Source organism: Danio aesculapii, chromosome 20 (genome assembly GCF_903798145.1).
Source record: "Danio aesculapii chromosome 20, fDanAes4.1, whole genome shotgun sequence".
Lineage (NCBI taxonomy): Eukaryota > Metazoa > Chordata > Actinopteri > Cypriniformes > Danionidae > Danio > Danio aesculapii.
The window spans coordinates 14,870,530-14,890,927 of record NC_079454.1 but is presented as its reverse complement, the minus strand read 5'-3'; the positions used below and the strand labels follow the sequence as shown (position 1 = coordinate 14,890,927).

Sequence of the window (20,398 nt, the reverse complement as noted above, 5' to 3'; positions counted from 1 at the left end):
CTCTGCTACACAATTGGTGGGTTGGTATCGGATGGTAGAGCTGCCCCAATCACACCACACTTCAGCCATGGCCAGGGAATGTTCCACAGTGTTTTATGATCCAGTTCTGACAGATTTCCAGCAAAACAAGTAACTATTTTCCTTATCAGTAGAGACCTGGAGCTGTAATTTTGAAAACACTTCTTTTTTTTCCCTTGGAAGCAACAATAGAGCTGGCTCTGCAGGAAGAGTTTCCACAGACCTCCCAAACAGCTCAGATGTGTCAACATCCTAGCACATATTCATCCAGAATCTAGAAAACCAGTTTAGTCTTCTCAACTGCTGTTTGCTTATTTGCACTTAAGAGTTACATGTTTGAATTCCCCTAAACACTTTTACTTTTTATGTTTTACGATTGTTTTTAAGACAAAGATCAAAAATAATTTAAATTCTAAAGAATTTTTTTTAAAATTTAAAAATTTAAATAATATGCAAATTCTCTCAATAATGCAAAGGGTTACAATACTAATACTAGTAATTTATTAGAGGGTTCTAGACTGAACATCAATTGGCCAAATTCAATTACATTCTGTTTTATTTTTTACTTGTATCATACACTCACCGGCCACTTCTTAGGTAAACCTGTCCAACTGCTCTTTAACTCAAATTTCCAATCAGCCATTCACATGGCAGCAACTCAATGCATTTAGGCATCTAGACATGGTCAAGACGATCTGCTGCAGTTCAAACTGAGCATCAGAAAGGGGACAAAGGGAGATTTAATTGACTTAGAGCGTGGCATGGTTGTTGGTGCCAGACGGGCTGGTCTGAGTATTTCAGAAACTGCTAATCTGGGATTTTGACGCACAACCATCTCTAGGGTTTACAGAGAATGGTCCGACAAAGAGAAAATATCCAGTGAGCGGCAGTTCTGTAGGTGCAAATGCCTTGTTGATGTCAGAGGTCAGAGGAGGATGGCCAGACTGGTTCGAGCTGATAGAAAGGCAGCAGTAACTCAAATAATTACTCGTTATAACCAAGGTATGCAGAAGAGCATCTTTGAACACATAACATGTCCAACCTTGAAGCGGATGGGCTACAGCAACAGAAGACCACACCGAGTGCCACCTGTCATCTACGAACAGGAAACTGAGACTACAATTCTAACAGATTCGGCAAAATTGGACAATAGACAATTTGAAAAACGTTGCCTGGTCTGTTGAGTCTCGATTTCTGCTGCTACATTTGGATGGTAGGGTCAGAATTTGGCGTCAACAACATGAAAGCATGGATCCATCCTGCCTTGTATCAATGGTTAAGGCTGCTGGTGGTGGTGTAATGGTATGGGGGATATTTTCTTGGCACACTTTGGGCTCGTTAGCATTAATTGAGTATTGTGTCAACACCACAGCCTACCTGAATATTGTTGCTGACCATGTAAATCTTTTTATGACCACAGTGTACCCATCTTCTGATGGCTACTTCCAGCAGGATAATGCGACATGTCATAGTGAATCATCGCAGACTGGTTTATTGAACATAACAATGAGTTCACTGTACTCAAATGGCCTTCACAGACACCAGATGTCAATCACCTTTGGGATGTGGTGGAACTTGAGATTCGCATCATGGATGTGCAACCGACAAATCTGCAGCAACTGCGTGATGCTATCATGTCAATATGGACCAAAATCTCTGAGGAATATTTCTAGTACCATGTTGAATCTATGCCATAAAGGATTAAGGCAGTTCTGAAGGCAAAAGTGTGTCCAACTGGTACTAGTAAGGTGTATCTAATAAAGTGTTCAATGAGCATATACTTTAGGCTTTAGAAGTGTTTGATTTTTTTTATTTTTTATTTTTATTAACATTGTGAATGGACCATGTGCTGTTTCTCTGCAGGATATGTCTACTGGAGTGCAGTGTGCGAGAGGTACGTGTTGTAGTGGCCACTATCCTGGAGAAGACCCTAGAGAGTGCTCTCTACTTCCAGGACGCTGGACTGGACTGTCTGCTGGACATGCTGCTGTCTCTGCTGGATAAAGACGTCCCGGACAACTGCAAGAACTGCTCTCAGTACTTCAGCCTCTTTAGCAACTTTGCTCAGAAGGTGAGAATTATTGTTATTTGTGAAAATGTACAAGAAGATAAAAGAAGCTTCGGAAACACTTTAAAATAATGCTCCATTAGTTAATTTATTTATTAACATGAGAAAACAATTAGTAATACATTATTATGGTATTTATTCAGCTTTGTTAAAGGGTACCTATGGTAAAAAATCTACTTTTCAAGCTGTTTGGACAGACATATGTGCATGTATGGTGTATAGACCGTCATATTGGGGTGATATGAGCACACCCAGTGCTTTTTTTTCAATTTAACAAAATAAAAAACGGTGGACCAATTAGAGCAGTTTTCAAACCGACCGCAACTTTACGTAGGAGTGCGGACCCCCCGCCCACCAATATTGATTGACAGGCGCGTCATCATATCCTCAGTTTGTTGATGCACGTCCGCCATTTTCAGTGTGAGTCGAAGCGATATCACTAAAGGAACACGCTAGCTCTATTTTTAGATGCAAGGCTCATTGGGCTCAACACAAGAGCAATATTCTCCACATTATCGCTCTAATCGGAATTATTGGTTGTAACCTTAGGTAGGTTTGCAAACATGTGTACTTCTCATTGAGTCTACCTTATACTTCAGCCGTTTGCATTTCTCGCGATCCCAGAAGCTCCCTGTGATCTTAACTAGCATGCGTTTTAGAATTCTAAACATAGGTTTCTATCAGGGTACACTCAAGTCGACGGCTGGACGCCGCGGACCGCTGCAGACTTGTATTGCTTTTGTGTGTACCCTGATAGAAACCTATGTTTAGAATTCAAAAATGCGTGGCGCGACGATTCGGGACACTTCATGTTTCTGCCGCACCACAGAGAGTGTCTGGTGTGCTGTGTCGCGGCTTCGAGCGGCGCATCTGGTGCCTCAGTCAAAGTTAATTCAGTGTGCGTGGTTATTAGTTTCTGTGTACAAGCTCGGCATTTGAAACTAGCACACAATTGGCTGTAAAACTGTACAAAGACACATATGATTTTGTACTCTCTGCTTGGTCTGTGTCCGAGTCATACATGTACGACTGATTGCTGAACCTCTCTCCTGCTCCTTCTCTGTCTGCCTGTCAGACTCTGTTGCAAACGCAGAGCGGGTGAGCTCATGGCTCCGCCCCTTGTTACGTTGGCGGGAAGCCGAAACTAATTTACATGTGAAGCAACACACCCATAAATCAGCAAATTGTGGACACGCCCCCAACATGACACTTTTTAACACATTATAATGAAAAAATCTGAATTGTGTTTTAAACTGAACCTAAACTGGCACACTCAGAAGAACCATAATATTAATATTACACATCATAAAAAGAGGTAAACTATGTGCCCTTTAAAGTTAGTTAATGTTATTTAAGTTAGTTAATGTCAACTCACTTTGCATTAACTAAGGTTAACAAGCACAACTTTGAACTTTAATATAGCAATGGTTAATGTTGAACTATGATTTAGAAATGCTTTACATTACATTAACTAGCTAACTAAGAATATGCTTTAACTAACATTAGCTAATGGACCATTGTTCTAAAGTGTTACCGAAGCTCCCAAGACCTAAATTGTTCTAAATTGTTTTATTATTTATCAATTTATGAGCAGGTAATAAAAAATTAGGGTGCAAAGAAAGTTTTTCCTTAATAAAAAGATTTATAAGCAATAGTAGTAATTCTCACTAGGTATTAAAATGCATTTGCTTCAAATATATTTAATAAATAATTATGTAATTATTACTTTTTAGCCTATTCTTAAGATGATCGCATTATGCCAGACACAGGTTGTTGTGGGTGTAAAACAGCACAGAAAACATTTAATTATAAATAAATTCGAACTACACTAAGAGTCACTGAGCAAAATGATTTTTTAACTTTAATGTTTACGTCAGGCTGTTTTTATGGCATTTTATGGCTGTTTTTGTTATAGCATTTAAAAGTTTCTAGATTTTATTTTTCTTTATTTTTCTTTATTTTTTTTTTTTACACATGTGCTAAATATATTTTACAGTTCTTAACCATTTTTTTTGCTTCAAGTGTGAGTGAAGCAATCACACTGTTGATCCCTGCTGTACAACATGTATGTAAATGACTAAAGGCTCCCGAAGCCACAGGTAGGAAATTGCAAAAACAAACCTAAATGATCACCTGTTGTTGATATGTTTCAGGGCTGTGGGCCTTGTCAGCTGCTGCTCAACATTCAGCTTATCGCCGCATGCTTGTCTTCCTCCTGGGACCCAACCGGCAAAACAACCAGGTATTGTTGACATCCTCTTTTAACACTGACCGTGTGTTCCACAGCTTTTGAATATTAGAGTCTTTATTTTGTCAACCAAGTCAAAATGAACTAAATTGACTTTTTTTAGCTCACTGCTATGAACTTTTAAAGGGATGATCAGCCTTGATGGCTCGATTGTGTTCTTGCCTGTAATGTGTTGCATTTTCTAAAATCGCATTGCTGTTGTTTTTTGTTGCAAGTTTCGCCTTTTATTCTATTGCATTCTTTCAATTTCTCTAAACAAGCTCTTTAGGGTTTGAGTCACACTAGAGTTTTCTTCCCATTGAACTTCATCCATACTCATACAAATGCATCAGACCTGAAACGCAACTCTATACGAAGATATTTTACATTTTGCTGTGTAGCAAATTTCAAACTCAGCATCACAAGAATGCGTGAGACCAATAGAAGATTAAAACATGACCTCCAAGTACTGAAAAGCTAATTTTAGCATTGTCTCATTATCCTGTTCTTATCGCAAGCATCGTCCGAACAAGTTTCACATGCTCAAATACAGTGTTAGGGAAAGTTACTTTGAAAGAAATACATTACAATATCGAATTACTTCCCCATAAAAGTAACTAGTTGCGTTGCTTAGTTACTTTTTATGGTAAGCAATCCGTTAGTTACTTTTGAATAACTTTTAAGTAAAATCACTGCCCATTGAGACAATTCCCCATTTCTTTTCTTTGATGTGCTCAATAAAAAGAGAAAACCTCCAACCTCGCTGAAATGTAAAGCTCTGCCATCTGATTTCTGTCCTGTTCTTGCAGGGAGTGCATTCTCTGATTGAGTGCGTGATTCAACATTATGGTGCAAATTTTTATTCAGCAATTTTTTAAGCTAATTACAAAGTAACTCGCATTACATTTTTAAAAAAGTAACACAAATATTATTACCTAATTGTTTTAAAATAATACATAACTTGTTACTTAGAATTTATTATTACTTATTAATGTCTTAAAATTTATAAATGTTACTCCATGATTCATGTATACACCCTCAACATCCATACATGCCTGAACAAACTAAACTAAGGGAGAAAATAGATGAAAACAGCAAGCCAAGCACAATTGATCTTAATGTGTTTTGCAAATGTTGTGTTTTCAGCATCGGCGCTGGAGTTCAGCCCAGGCTCGAGAGTTTCTGCATCTCCACAACACTCTGGCCCTCATAGTGCTGCACACTGACCTCACATCTCAGCGGACAGAAGGTAAAGCACATTTCGAAAACCAAAACTATTAATGATGGCATAAATATGTAATTGGTGAACACATTTGGTCTGCTGTGCGTTCAGCTCAAGGAGTGTTCAAGCAGGGCCTCATCAGGTCTGGTGGCTCCGTCTTCAGTCCTCCTGCCTCTTCATCCAGATATCAACACTCTGCTCTTCAAGGCTGATGGACAGGCGTATCTGATGGAGGTAATTCTCTCCCTGTTTACACCTGCTGTTAAGATGCCTTTGGGTTGATTGCATCACAACTAGATGATGGAAACCTTGTTGTTCACAACTAACACTGAGATACGTCTCTTGTTCACTTTCAACCACTTTTATAATGCAGATTGTGTCAAAGCCACCTTACGTAGATGATCGGTGGAAAAGTTTTTCATTTTTATTTAAACAACTCAATTTTTTTCATATTGTGGAGTTCAAAATATGCCTTTTAAAAACTATTCTTGGTCAACATTTAATGTCTTTTTTGCTAACCCTTAAGGCCCGTTCACACCGGGATGCTTTTTGCTTACGTTTTGTTGACTTTTAAAGTCTTGTGACTAAACAAATCGCGCTTATGTGATCGTGCACACCAATGTGCAAAACGCCAGTGTAAAATCATCAGTTTGAAAGAAATGCGCCACTTTAAAACTTCTCCACCAATCAGACTGGCATTTTTGTTGCTGCTGAAGTAACAGTAAACACCGCTTGGAGGTGCTCAAGTGCAAAACAGTGGAGCTGATTCCAGTTTTACTAACATTCAATAAAGAATGTTAAATAATAAAATAATATAGATGGTTTACGGAGCAAGGAATCTTTCACAGTATTTTCTATATATTTTTTTTCTGTTGGAGAAAGTTTTTTATTTTATTTAAAACCATTTTATGGTGAATATAATTAGCCCCCTTAAGCAATATTTTTTTTTTCGATTGTCTACAGAAACAAACATATGGTTCAAAAACATCTAAATCACATTTAAAGTTGACAAAATAAAGTGCTTAACAATACACTTTATTAATAAAAAAAGTTTTTGATACATCAGTATTTTCATGGAACATGGTCTTTACTTACTTTACTGGTATAAAAAAATGGATTACTAAAAAGATACTCCATAAATTTGCCATTGTAACAAATTTAGTAACCAGAATGGGGATCCATTAAACGAAACATTGATAACCCGAACAGTTTTACATATATATTCTAGATCTATCACTAATAATATTTTCATATCACTTGTGTGAGATTCTGAGTTTTTATGGAGGTTTGTATAAATCCACAAAATTATTTTTAAAACCTTATAAACATGTTGTTTAATCACACTTAACAAAAAACATTTTAATATAAGTTTTAAACATGACTTGTTTGAATGTATCGCACACTGCTGACCAAGGCACTTGTTTTATAGGTGATGTTTGCCAGGCGTGAGCTGTCCGGCCCTTTGTCTTTTTCTCATCGAGATGATCACGTACTGCTCCTTTTGTAATGAACCTTTCTCACTTGGAGTCCTGCAGTTACTCAAGGTTGGTACAGTGACTACTTTAAATGTACAGTATTTAAATAAAATATAATTTTATGTATTCGTTATTGTTAACTAAAATAAAATAAATAAATGTACAGATAAACAATATACAAATCACAAAGCAATCTCAGCCTGCCTCTAGTTTTCTACAAATTCAAATAAACCTGCAACAATCCTTCTTATAATATGTTCTTGTGAATTGTAGAATCATTTGGAAACAGCTCCTCCTCATGAACTGAAGAACGTCTTTCAGATGCTGCTGGAATCCTAGTAAGTGTGGCATATATGTGCAGTTTAAATATTGTTTTTGAGTATACTATAATGATGTAACGCTTTACCTTTTCAGATGGTAGAAGATCCCCTGCAGTCTCAGAGACTCAAATTTGCTTTTGAATCTGAAAAAGGTCTTCTGGGTAAGAATTGGATCACTTGGTTCTTTTACTTTAGGATTTATAAGATCAGTTGATTTTTTAAAATTTATTTTATTATTTATTTTTTTACTAATATAATAACTAACATGTTATTTTCATTCATTTACAGCTTTGATGCATCAGAGCAACAATGTGGACAGCAGTCGCTGCTACCAGTGTGTGAAGTTCCTGGTCACACTGGCACAAAAGTGAGTGTGGAATTCTGGGTAGGGCTGGGAGTCCATTCTCAAAAGACTTGATTCTTTGATTCTAAGGTGGTTAGAATAGACTCTATCAGTGAGAATCAACTGCTCTTTAAGAGGCTTTTAAAATGAAAAAGAAGTAATAAATAACGTGACTCTTGCTTTGCTATCAAAACATTTCCACAGACAGAATCTTTCCCTGCAGAAAAAACTGACTGCTTAAACCAACCTAGGCAGGTTGGCTGGTTTTAGCTGGTCAGGTTGGGAGATGACCAGCTAAAACCAGCTTGACCAGCCTAGCCAAAACCAGCTATTTTCATCTTAAACCAGATTGGTTTTAGCTGGTTTAGGCTGTTCATTTTCCAGCCTGACCATCTAAGACCAGGCTGGAAATGGCTAGAAACCAGCCTAGAATGGTCAAAACACCTCTAAACCAGGCTGTTGACCAGCTAAAACTTTAGAGTTGTAAAAGTGGCTGACTGTAATATTGGTAATCTAGTAACCAACAATGAACAAGGCAAGCCTAATGGAGACAGCTCATTAGCTATGTTTCCATCCAAATCTGTGAATTAAATTTATGCACAAAATTGGAATATCCCATAAAAGATTTGTGAATAAAGCAGCATTTCCATCCAATTAGTTGAAGAGAACAAAATTGTCACTTCCTGATTAACTGGTGCCAAATATCAAACTTATAAAACGCTAGTTACATATGTAACTGTGGTTCTGTGAATTCCGGATAACCACCAGAGACGGTGCAAAGCACTAGTGGATTGTCGCTGCGCCAGCTAGACAGGTTGAGATAATATACCAAAATGGTCACATGGTGACACAGGCTGAGCCTCGAGGATATGAGCTGCTCCAGCTCAATTATCTGCCTCGATGAGCACATTCTGAGTGAAAAATTACTCTGGCGGTCGTTCGGAGTTCACAGAACCACAGTTTTTATTCCTCCTGACCAGAGATGGTGCAAAGCACTAGTGGATGACTTGTTACTAACATAGTCATGAGGAATGCCACTCACCCTGCCAACCAGTCATGCCTGATCCTGAAGTACCGCTGAACTGATAGCATGCAGGGTTAGCGATGTTGAGCTTGTAAAAATGTCCAAAAGTACAAGGGGAGGCCCAAGTAGCTGCTGCACAGATCTCTGACATAAAAACACCTCTAAATGCAGCCCAGAACATTGACACAGACGTACTGGAATGGCAAAAGACACTCTCTGGTAGAGGCTTCTGAGGTCTTTTATATGCCATATTGATAACTTCCACAACCCAATTTGAAAGTCTCTGTTTCAATATGGCGGTGCCCTTCCAGGCAGCGCTATAACAAACAAAAAGCTGGTCTGTCTTTCTAAGATGAGTTGTAGCAGTTACATAACATCTCAAGGCTCGCACAGGACACGGAAGTTATCCCCTGACTGGTCGGATGAAGATCCAGACTGGAAGTAGCCAGACTGATTAATTGGTTTAAAAACTGCGGAAGCAAAACTTGGGAAGAAAGATGGATTGGTCTAACACAACTCCAGAATCATCCAGCTGCCAACGCATGCATATCTCACTGACGAATAAAGCATGCAGCTTGTTTCCCAAAGGCCAAACCCAAAGTTGCAGCTGGGCTAGATCTGGGTGCCAACTGCACCATCCATCTGTGACAACAGGTCCTTCCAGAGCGGAAGTTGCCATGGCTGTGTCTGCCAACAGTTTCAAAAGCATGGGAAACCATGGTCTGGCTGGCCATCGTGGTGCAATGAGCAATACTCTGTGGCTGCTGTTGTGCTATCCTGTGCAATGTCTCAAGCAACAGTGGAAGAGGAGGAAAAGCATAGAGGAGACAATCGGGCCACGCGTGAGACAGGGTGTCCTATCCCCAATGGGCTGGACGGCTCAGTCCTCGCAAACCATAAGCGACAGTGAGTGGTCACCTCCGTGCAAAAAAGTCCACGTCCCGCTCTTCCGAACTGTTTCCCCATATCATCTATACTACATCTGGGTGAATCCTCCATTCCTCTGGGTGTAGATGAACCCTGGAGAGAGCATCTGCCACTTGGTTGTTTGACCTCGACAGTGAACTGCCCTCAGCAATGCTAGACGAGGGAGAGAAAAAGAAAAGGAAAAAGAGAGGAAAATGAAAAGAAGTAATCAATAACGTGACTCTTGCTTTGCTATCAAAACATTTCCACAGACAGAATCTTTTCCTGCAGAAAAAAACTGCTTAAACCAACCTAGGCAGGTTGGCTGGTTTTAGCTGGTCAGGTTGGGAGATGACCAGCTAAAACCAGCTTGACCAGCATAGCCAAAACCAACTATTTCATCTTAAACCAGATTGGTTTTAGCTGGTTTAGGCTGGTCATTTTCCAGCCTGACCATCTAAGACCAGGCTGGAAATGGCTAGAAACCAGCCTAGAAATGGGTAAAAACACCTCTAAACCAAGCTGGTTGACCAGCTTAAAAATTTAGCGTTGTAAAAGTGGCTGACTGTAATATTGGTAATCTAGTAATCAACAATGAACAAGGCAAGCCTAATGGAGACAGTTCATTAGCTATATTTCCATCCAAATCTGTGAATTAAATTTATGCACAAAATTGGAATATCACATAAAAGATTTGTGAATATAGCAGCATTTCCATCCAATCAGTTGAAGAGAACAAAATCGGCACTTCCTGATTAACTGTAGTGCCAAATATCAAACTTATAAAATGCTAGTTACATATGTAACTGTGGTTCTGTGAATTCCTGAACTCTGGAATTCCGGAACTGCCCTCAGTGATGCTAGACGAGGGAGAGACCATGTGAGAATCTTTGAGTGAGAATGTAGAGACTTGAGAGACTTTGTGCCACCTTAATGATTTAGATAGGAGGTGTTATCTGACCGAATAAGCACATGACGGCCTACTAGAACTTTTAAAAAATATTGCAGTGCCAGTAAAACCGCACGCAGCTCCAGGAGATTGATGTGATCCTTGGACCATACTGGAGACCATCGGCCACAGACACCTCTGTGATTCCATGTCGCCCCCCCCAGCCGCTGAGAGAAGCAGCGGTTGTGACTACAGGGCACACCTGAACTTCAGAATAGTCCTGGCGATTCCATGGTCTCAACGCTTGAACACAACGGTGTGAGACAACAATCAAGTGATGTCGATGTCAGTAGTATCACTGATGTGGCAGCAGTCAGCAAACCCAAGAGTTTAAGCAACACTCTGTATTGAAGACTCAACTCCCAGCCGGAAGTGAGTGATGAGCTGAAGAATGTGTCCACTCTGGTTTGTGGACAGGGTTGCAGACATCGCATGGGAGTCCAGAAACATCCCGATGTAAGTGATTTGTTGCATTGAAACAAGGCAACTTTTTCCTCTGTTTACAGAGAGACCCTTTGCACATGGTCCCAAACTGTGGGAACAATTCTTGAGAACTTTAGTGGCCGGCGCCAAAACAGCCAGGGTATATCCCCTGCTCAGAGTAGTCCAAACCCAAGGATCTACTGTAGTCCTGCCTCCAATACAGTAATTGTGGGCTTAAAAAATGTCTGACCACCGGCCCCCACCTTTTCATGCCTTGTGGTACGACTTTTAGTGGCACAGGGGAAGCTGACATAGGCCCCCAGACAATTGCCGCTGATGTGGTTGGAAAAACCTGTGTGTTTTCAGCAACCACATGGCCTATGTGAACCCAGAGGCTGTGGGGTAGGACGCTGACGTAGACGATGCTCTGGTACCATGAGAGGATGGTGAACATGAGTATGTGGAACTTTAAAGACAAGGTTCCAGTGAGTTTGGGTAAGTTGGCGAGTAGTTTCTGACAACTTCACCCTTTTATCTAGAAGCTCAGAGAAACATTAGGTCCAAAGGTATGTCCAGGAAACGATTGGAAGGTCTCTTAAAGTCTTCTTACACTCTTCCGGCAACTTAGCTTGTGCCAGCCACACTTAGCGCCGGGTTGACAGAAGCGTGGCAGTAAGCCGTACCCAGTTCACGTATGACATGTCCCACAGTCAAAAGAGCAGTTTGGAGGAACTGAGAGACTGAGGGGTCAAACATTCATCGATTGCAGAGTCCTAGTGGTGGCGAGAAGCAGTTGGCATAATGTGTTCTCTGCCCAGCTTACATATGCAGTAGACTTGTAGGCTTTCTTCAACAATGAATCTGTGTGATTGCATTGGGTGCTGGAGCAATGTGGATTACCTCGTATGGCCTCATCCGGTGAAACAACCAGGGCAGCAACGGCCTCCTCTATTTCCAGAACACAGCCAGCACCAATACTATCCGCATCAGTCATTGACGTTACAGTGCAGGCAGTCTTAGACTGTCGTTTAGGTACTCTAGTGCTCGTCAGGGCATCAGAAAATTCCGCCATAAAGTCCTTACACGGTGGCATAGAAAGAGACCCAGCCAGACCCAATTAGCGAGACCATCTGTCTTTCAGACATAGGCAAAAGACTACAGTGCAAGCAAGGGTCTGTGAAAGCTTCTTTTAAAATGTCGAATTCTTAGACGGGCATGGCAAATGTCATGGCCGTCATCGGGCAGAAGAGTATTAGGGCATAGTTTACACGGTCACACGGTGTTTAGAAGACCAATAATATAATTCAGTACGATGACAAACATCAGCAAGGCTGCATGAAAAGGAGCGATAACCACTGTATAGTAGGTTGGGCATCGTTTGGGGTTATGTCGATACCGGTGCTAAATCGATACTTTTAAAACGAACTGGTGCCAAAACGGTGCCTGAGCCGATACTTTTAGACACAAAATTATTTGACAAAAAATAATTATTTTAATCATTATAATTGAACAATATAAATGTATGTTTATAATAAGTTTAAAGTAAACATTTCATATTTTACATATTCTAATTGCATTAAAATATTTTTTTGATCATTTGTTTGTTAGCATGAATATAAGATTTGCATTAGCTATTAACATTACATTAGCTTACTACTAACCTGTGGAAAGGCTGTCATCAAAATCGGGGAACATCTTTTTCTGGTTTTAGGGCTTGTGACTACTTTTACATGGACATCAGTGATCTAATATTTTTTTCTTAATCTAATAAGACAATAATATGATTCAGGTGTTTACATGAATTGCTTTTTGAATGTACATGTTATAGCAACATAGTTCCTTTAACGTTATTGCATCACCAGCTTATAAATATTTCCTCTGTTGTTTGTGTCTGTGGTCCTTTTAAGATAATTAAAATTCACTGTTACGTGGTAGACTCTTGATCAGAATATTGTCTTAATCATATTAAAATCAGAGTATTGGTGTCCATTAGGGATGCAACAATACAGTTAGCCTATGGTACAACACATGCTTCGGTTTTTTTAACATGGTTTTCGGTTCGGTTTGGTTCTGATGGCTTGACAGCTTTTTTTGTTATTCTATGCTTAGGCAATAGGAACAGTAAGAGGTTAAGGATACATTTTTAAACATTTTTTTTAACAATTTATTGCAATACACCTTTGTTTTACTTAAAAGCCAAAAAAAGCACACTAGTTCCTAGTGTATTGTATAAAAAAAAATGTACACTGGAATCTCAGCAGCCTCTGTACAAACTGGGGAACAGATAAATTCCTACATTTTGAAAACAAACATTCATGTGAAGTTAATAAACATAAATGGACCATTTCAAATAAACATATTATTACTTTAGTAAACATAAATAAACCTTAATCTTAATTATCTTTGAAAAAGTGTGACGGTAGTATGTAACTCGGATCGAGTGCTTTTATTAGATGACAAAAGCCCACATCTCCAATCACCGAAAACGGCTGGAAATCTTTAGCAATGAACACCCCCACTGCCTTTGTTATTTTTATGCATACGGACCAGTTGGATATGTTTGCTGGAAGGATTCAGCGAGGGATTGTTGTTTTTGAAGGTCTTTATTACCTTCTCTGCTATCCTGCCTTCAGACAGTGATATTGCTGTGTGATGGAGCCGCAGATGTGCAGTCATGGTTATATGTGTAGTACAAAGCTTGCACACTGTCATTTTTTGTTTACTATTTTTTCTGTCATTGGCTTTATACTTAAAGACAAAAAAACCGAAATGTCCTCACACAGCAGATTTGAAAGGACACCGGCGCTTCCTTGTACTGTTGCCTTACTTCACCGCTGCTCATCATGTTAAAGTGTGGAATGATGGTTAAGCATAGTAATTGAATATTTACTCACGGGGAGGAGTTTTCCTCATCTCAGCTCGTAGACTTACAGGCACACACAAACAGTCAATTCGGGGAGATATAAAATGCACATAAATTATTTAAACGCAAAACCGGAAAAACCACAAGTTCACAAACGCATATTAAACCGTGGATGTTGTACCGAACGGTTCAATATAATATTGAGATTTATTGCATCTCAAGTGTCCATGTAAACGTACTCACTGAAAGTGCCAGATGATGTCACAAGCTGTCAAAGACAGTCCATTCCTCACCTTTAAGTTGATTCCATGAGCCCTCAAATCTTATAAGTTTGACATGTTTCTCCCCCTACACGCAACTTTTGTAAAGTGTCTGCTGCATGTTGGTGTGTCAGAAAATATAGCTTGTAAAATATAGCCATACTTTAGAATGCTTAGTTTATGCAAATTAGATGAAATGCAATCACGCGTGTTGATGAAAGGTGTCGCTCACCGCATTCGCCGTACTGCGCGCTTTGCCTTCTATAAGCAACAAGAACAAATGCCTGACATAGCTTGGTGTCCATATCCCTCAAAGCTGTTTAGATATTAAAGATGGTGTGACACAATGCGCACTTATGTGTGCCTTTGATGCACCCCTTGATGCTGCTTACGTTCTTATCGCAGCACCAGTGGCACTGGAATTAGGCACCGAAATTCATATGCTGATTCAGTCCGGTGCATACTGGTTACAAATGTTTCAGTATCCATCGGTACCCACGCGCTATCAAATTCTTCCAGCAGATCATACTCTCATCCAATATCTCGTTTGTCACAGAGGCATGCATGAAATATTCCTGAATGAAAGTGAAAGTGCCAAAATGCCAGTTAAAATCGACAAATTTAAAACGAAACAACCGAAATTACGTGAAACTCCTGAGGAAATGTGGATAGTGTAGTGACACAATGACATTATTGAATTATGTGCTATAACATGTAAAACAGGATCATGAAAGGAACATTCAAAAAGCATATCATAATCATATTATTGTCTTATTCTGATTAAGGCAAATAATTCGATTACTGATTTTACGTAACTTAGTCATTCATGATGATTTGAAGTTGCTTAATTGTAATCCTCAACAAAAGTTTTTGGATTTCAATCTGAGTGCAAAAAAAAAATTGTGTTTGTTTTAAAAAAAAAAAAAATTACCTCTTTCTTGCTGAAATAGTGCAGAAAAGTCTGCCGCTGCCAAAACAAAACACTCACCAACATCTGATTGACAAACTTTTTTTTAATGTTGTAATTTGATAGATCTATTTCAACATAGTTTGTTCAGTACCTTTACTGTTTGAATCTAAATAAATAATATCTTATTTGTATGCTTCTAGTAATTATGATTGTCTTTGATAAATGAAGCATTCTTTGATATATTGTGATATACGATTTGATATATCGCGCTTACGAGTCTCTGTGTGTTTGTTAGATGTTCTCCAGCTAAGGATTATTTTAAGGAACTTTCAGGACACTGGAGTTGGGCAGTGCAGTGGCTTCAGAAGAAGGCAAGAGAAAACGCACACACACACAACTTCAGTAGGTGTTTGTTTTAAGATGGCATTTACCATTCTTTTTTATATCTCCTGCGCTCCTTTTTCAGATGTCTGAGCACTACTGGACGCCCCAGAGTAATGTATCGAATGAGACGTCCACGGCTAAAAACCTTCCAGCGCACCATTTCAGCACAGGTATAGCACTATAACAGAGGAATTATATTGCATTACATCATCTCGTTACATTAATCGAAACCAATATGCGTCATGTGTTCAGCTTGTAATTGGCAAATTACTAGTTGATGTTAAAATCTTGATGTCATGCAAACTGATCAGTATACAGAGATCATTTTTGTTATTACCATTTTGAACTAGATTTATTTGGTTTTAATTTAAATTTTTAACAGTTCTGTTTGTTGCTATTTTTTATTTTTATTTATTGATCGTTCTAAGTAGCTTTCATTTATTTGTATTACATTTAACCTTAACATATTTCAGTTGATTACCAAGGGAACATTTTTTAAATCGTCTAACTACAGTGCATCCGGAAAGTATACCTAGCGCTTTACTTTTTCCACAATTTTTTATGTTACAGCCTTATTCCAAAATGGATTAAATTAATTTATTTCCTCAAAATTCTACACACAATACCCCATAATGACAATGTAAAAAAAGCTTTTTGAAATTGTTGCAAATTTATTAAAAAGAAAAAACCTGAAAAATCACATGTACATAAGTATTCACAGCTTTTGCTTAATACTTTGTTGATGCTCCTTGGGCAGCAATTACAGCCTCAAGTCTTTTTGAATATGATGCCCGCAAGCTTGGCACACCTGTCTTTGGGAATTTTTGCCCATTCCTCTTTGCAGTACCTCTCAAGCTCTTTCAGGTTGGATGGGAAGCGATGGTGTAACAGCCATTTTCAGATCTCTCCAGAGGTGCTCAATAGGATTTAGTTCTAGGCTCTGGCTGGGCCACTCAAGGACATTCACCGAGTTGTTGTGAGCCACACCATTAATATTTTGGCTGTGTGCTTTGGGTCATTGTCCTGCTGGAAGATGGACTGGTCGTCTGAGGTCAAGAGCACTCTGAAGCAGCTTTTCATTCAGGATGTCTCTGTACATTGCTGCATTCATCTATCCCTCTATCCTGACTAGTTTTCAGTTCCTGCTGCTGAAAAAACACCCTCACAGCATGATGCTGCGACCACCATGCTTTACTGTAGGGATGGTATTAGCCTGGTGATGAGTGGTGCCTGGTTTACTTCAAACTTAACGCCTGGCATTCACTCCAAAGAGTTCAATTTTAGTCTCATCAGACCAGAGAATTTATTTCTTATTTTCTGAGAGTCCTTTAGATGCCTTTTGAAAATTCCAGGTGGGAAGTGGCTTCCATCTGGCCCCTCTACCATACAGGCCTGATTGGTGGATTTCTGCACAGGTTGTCCTTCTATAAGGTTCTCCTTTCTCCACAGAAGAACGCTGGAGCTCAGACAGAGTGACCATCGGGTTATTGGTCATCTCCCTGACTAAGGCCCTTCTCCCCCGATCACTCAGCCTAGATGGTGGTTCCAAACATCTTCCACTTACGGACGATGGAGGCCACTGTGCTCATTGGAACTTTCAGAGCAGCATACATTTTTTCCGTAACCTTCCTCAGTCTCGGAGGTCTACAGACAATTCTTTCATGCTTCATGCTTGTTTGTGCTTTGACATGTACTGTCAACCCTGGGACCAATCAATGTCCAATTAACTGAATTGCACTGAACTGCAGGTGACTCCAATTAAGCTGCTGAAACATCGCAAGAATGATCAGTGAAAACAGAATGTACCTGAGCTCAATTTAGAGCTTCACTGCAAAGGCTGTGAATACTTATGTACAGGTTTTTTATTTTTAATAAATTTGCAACAATTTCAAAAAATCTTTTTTTACAGAAAATATTTTTTTTGAGGAAATAAAGGAATTTAATCCATTTTGGAATAAGGCTGTAACAAAAAATGTGGAAAAAGTGAAGTGCTATCAAAACTTTCCAAATGCACTGTATATAGATTTTGTTGACCAGAAAGAAACATTTCTTAGACACATTTGTGGAAATTTGTCATTTGAATCTACAATATGATCTTTTTGAATCTACAATAAGGCTTTATGAGGTTTAAAAGTAAAAAAGCTGGGTTATTTCAGTGTCAATTTAATGTAGCTTTAGTGAAATGTAGTTTATAATATAATAGTTTAGTTAGATCTTGTTTTATTTCAGTTGTATTATTTTAGTAATTTGGTGTTTTGTTATTTTTATTTAGCTTGTAACGTGTTTAATTTAATTAATTTTAATATTATTTTTAATAATTTAACATTTGTTTTATTCAAAGTATCAAAATAGGTTTCAGTTTTAGCGAAATATAAAAATATGTCCCTTTCTTATTTGAGAACTGCTCTTGATGTGAAGCAAATTACAAACACAAAACGGTAATATCCTAAACTGTTTAAGAATTATTTTAAGCATGTTTTTAATACATTACACACACAAAACACAAACAATATATCATCAAGGTGTCTGCCGGGTCTTAAAATGTCTTAAATTTCAAAAACTAAATTTTAAGTCCTTAAAAAGTTTTAAATTCACTGAAATCTTGACTTGTACTGTAGGTATTAAATAATTGTAAACAGGTCTTAATTTTTTTATGTCCATGTAAAGCTACCCAACACGCATCCAATTACCAAAAATCCATCTCTATAAAACTTTTCTCAAAACTATTTAGAACTCTATTTACAATATGGTTTAATTATTGTCCTTACAGTCATATTTGTTTAAAAGGTCTCTGTGTATTTATAGTCCATATATTGTGAGGACAACTGACCTGGACAGACTGTTGTGCATACATCAAGTTTATTATAGTTTTTAAATATATGTTTTATTGAAAAAGGGTATGTATACAACTAGAGTTTGCTTGTTTTGACAATTTATTTAAAAGAAATAACTAATTATAATATTTAAGTAACATAAAATTTCATTCATAAATGTCTTAAAAAGGTCTTAAAAGTCTTAAATTTGACTTTGTGAAATTTGCAGAAACCCTGGTCATGTATGTGAACTCCAAAATGAATATGAAATTGTGTGTATTTATGTGTGTGTGTGCGTGCGTGCGTGCGTGCATGCGTGCGTGCGTGTGTGTGTGTGTGTGTGTGTGTGGTGTGTGTCTGTGTGTGTGTGTGTGTGTGTGTGTGTGTGTGTTGTTTAGGACACTCTAGCTTACGCCACAGCTTTACTGAATGAGAAGGATCAGTCCGGCAGCAGTAATGGATCTGACGGCAGTCCAGCCAATGAGAACTCAGACCGAAGCCTCAGACAGGTAGAATTCAATCCATCGTCAAAAAAAAAAAAACATTATTAAAGAACTTTCACAACTACAGCGTTTCTTTTTCTCTCAGGGATCCGAATCCCCAATGATGCTGGGCGACTCCCGGAGTGATCTAGAAGACGTGGACCCATAAGCGCAGCCGTTTGTATGCAACAAAAACAACACAAAAAGGTTCTCTCTGACGGTTAAAAAACATGTTGTGGCTCTATAGAGACAATCAGAAAACTGCATTTGATCTTGTATGGACCAAAAGCAGAAAAAGGGCCCGTCGGAGCACTCGCTCGCTCTTCAGGACGCATCGCGGAAGACGTGAACGAAAAGCGTTATTTTTTTTTTTTTTTTTTTTTTTTTTTTTTTTTTCTACTGGTGGTTAAAACTGGCTGGATGAAACTAAGAGTTGTTCAGTTTTTTCGTCAAATTCGACGAGTTCTGTCAGACGATTGGGACTTAATAAAAACAAAGGCTCTCGTTTTCCTTGAGGTTTTTACGCAGGAAACTACTGCTCCACAGTGTCAGATGGGGGCGTTTTAAAAAGAAATCCAAAATCAGCGTGTATTTGCCAATGTAATTACGTAGATACTGTTCATGAGAAATGTAAAGATGTGTTCCATATGTGTAATTTCAAATGTAAAATAATATTTTAAGAATCCTTTTCTGATTTTTCTTTATTTTATTTTTTCTGGATCTGCTTGAGAGGTGCCTCAAGTCAATTTGAAAAAAAAAAACAGAAAACGATGAGAGAGGAGCTTGCCAGGTCTCTGAGAGTCAAATAATCACACTATTTTGTTTATTTCTCCCCCAACTTATCTTCATCCTCGTTGGCGTTTTTTTTAAATGCACTTTATATTGGAGTTCAGTTTGTGACAAATTCATCACATGGAGACAATTGGACAGAAATGTCCCTTGCTGCTCTCTGTCCATACTTCATATTCTTCGCTGGGCAACAGAAGACACAAGCTGTTTCACGCAAAACGAAGACAAACTTTACAGCGGAAGACAAATGCAAGACCCACAATCCAACAAGCTTTTCTTCCTGAGAAACTGCCTCTCTCGCTCTTTCTGTTTGTCCATTTTAATGTTGTCTTGTCCCGCTCCGGTGTGAGGGTCAAGGAGACCCTTTTTCAGGGTTGATTTTTGCCAAATTCTCCTTTTTTGTTGTTGTCGTTCATTTGCCTGCATCTTGTTCATTCAGTCTGCCTTATGAATCGGAGGACGGGCGAGGATGGGGCAGAAATGGGGTGAAGGAGAAGGGAAAAGAGAAAGATGGAGCTTGTTTGGAGGGATGGGACGTTTAGTAAAGTGCCTTTACTCGACTCCTCCCCAAACGCTGCTCACGTCCTCACCTTGACACAAAGCAGTTGTGCTCCACAAATGCCTGAAGCCACTCGACATGTACACACACACACACACAAGGACACCGGCGGAAGTCCGCAGGGTCAGCCAGCTGCTCATTTTGTATTTAGTCTAGAACATTTTAGTGATGTTTTGATGCTTCAGTGTTTACAGCAGAAGGACCTCAACACCTCCTTACGCAGACGTTTGCTGATGAGTGAACCGTAGCGCTGCTTTTTACCTCACTGCTTTTTACCTCACGCTCACACATGCTCTTGTTGTCTCTTGTTTTTAATTCGCTGCGCTTTGTATGTTTGTTGTGTGAGAGACTCTTTTTGCTGGA

General features: G+C 38.8%; 2 long non-coding RNA genes across 2 annotated transcripts; both read left to right on the top strand.

Moving 5' to 3' along the window:
* Positions 1-7,423: 7,423 nt before the first annotated feature.
* Positions 7,424-15,379, top strand: LOC130213846 (uncharacterized). The gene is made up of 3 exons (XR_008835503.1): positions 7,424-7,491; positions 7,619-7,697; positions 15,304-15,379. It is a non-coding gene; the product is annotated as an uncharacterized LOC130213846 (long non-coding RNA).
* Positions 15,380-15,485: 106 nt separating this feature from the next.
* On the top strand, positions 15,486-18,881 carry LOC130213845 (uncharacterized). Its single transcript, XR_008835502.1, has 3 exons — positions 15,486-15,562; positions 18,604-18,714; positions 18,794-18,881. It is a non-coding gene; the product is annotated as an uncharacterized LOC130213845 (long non-coding RNA).
* Positions 18,882-20,398: the final 1,517 nt, after the last annotated feature.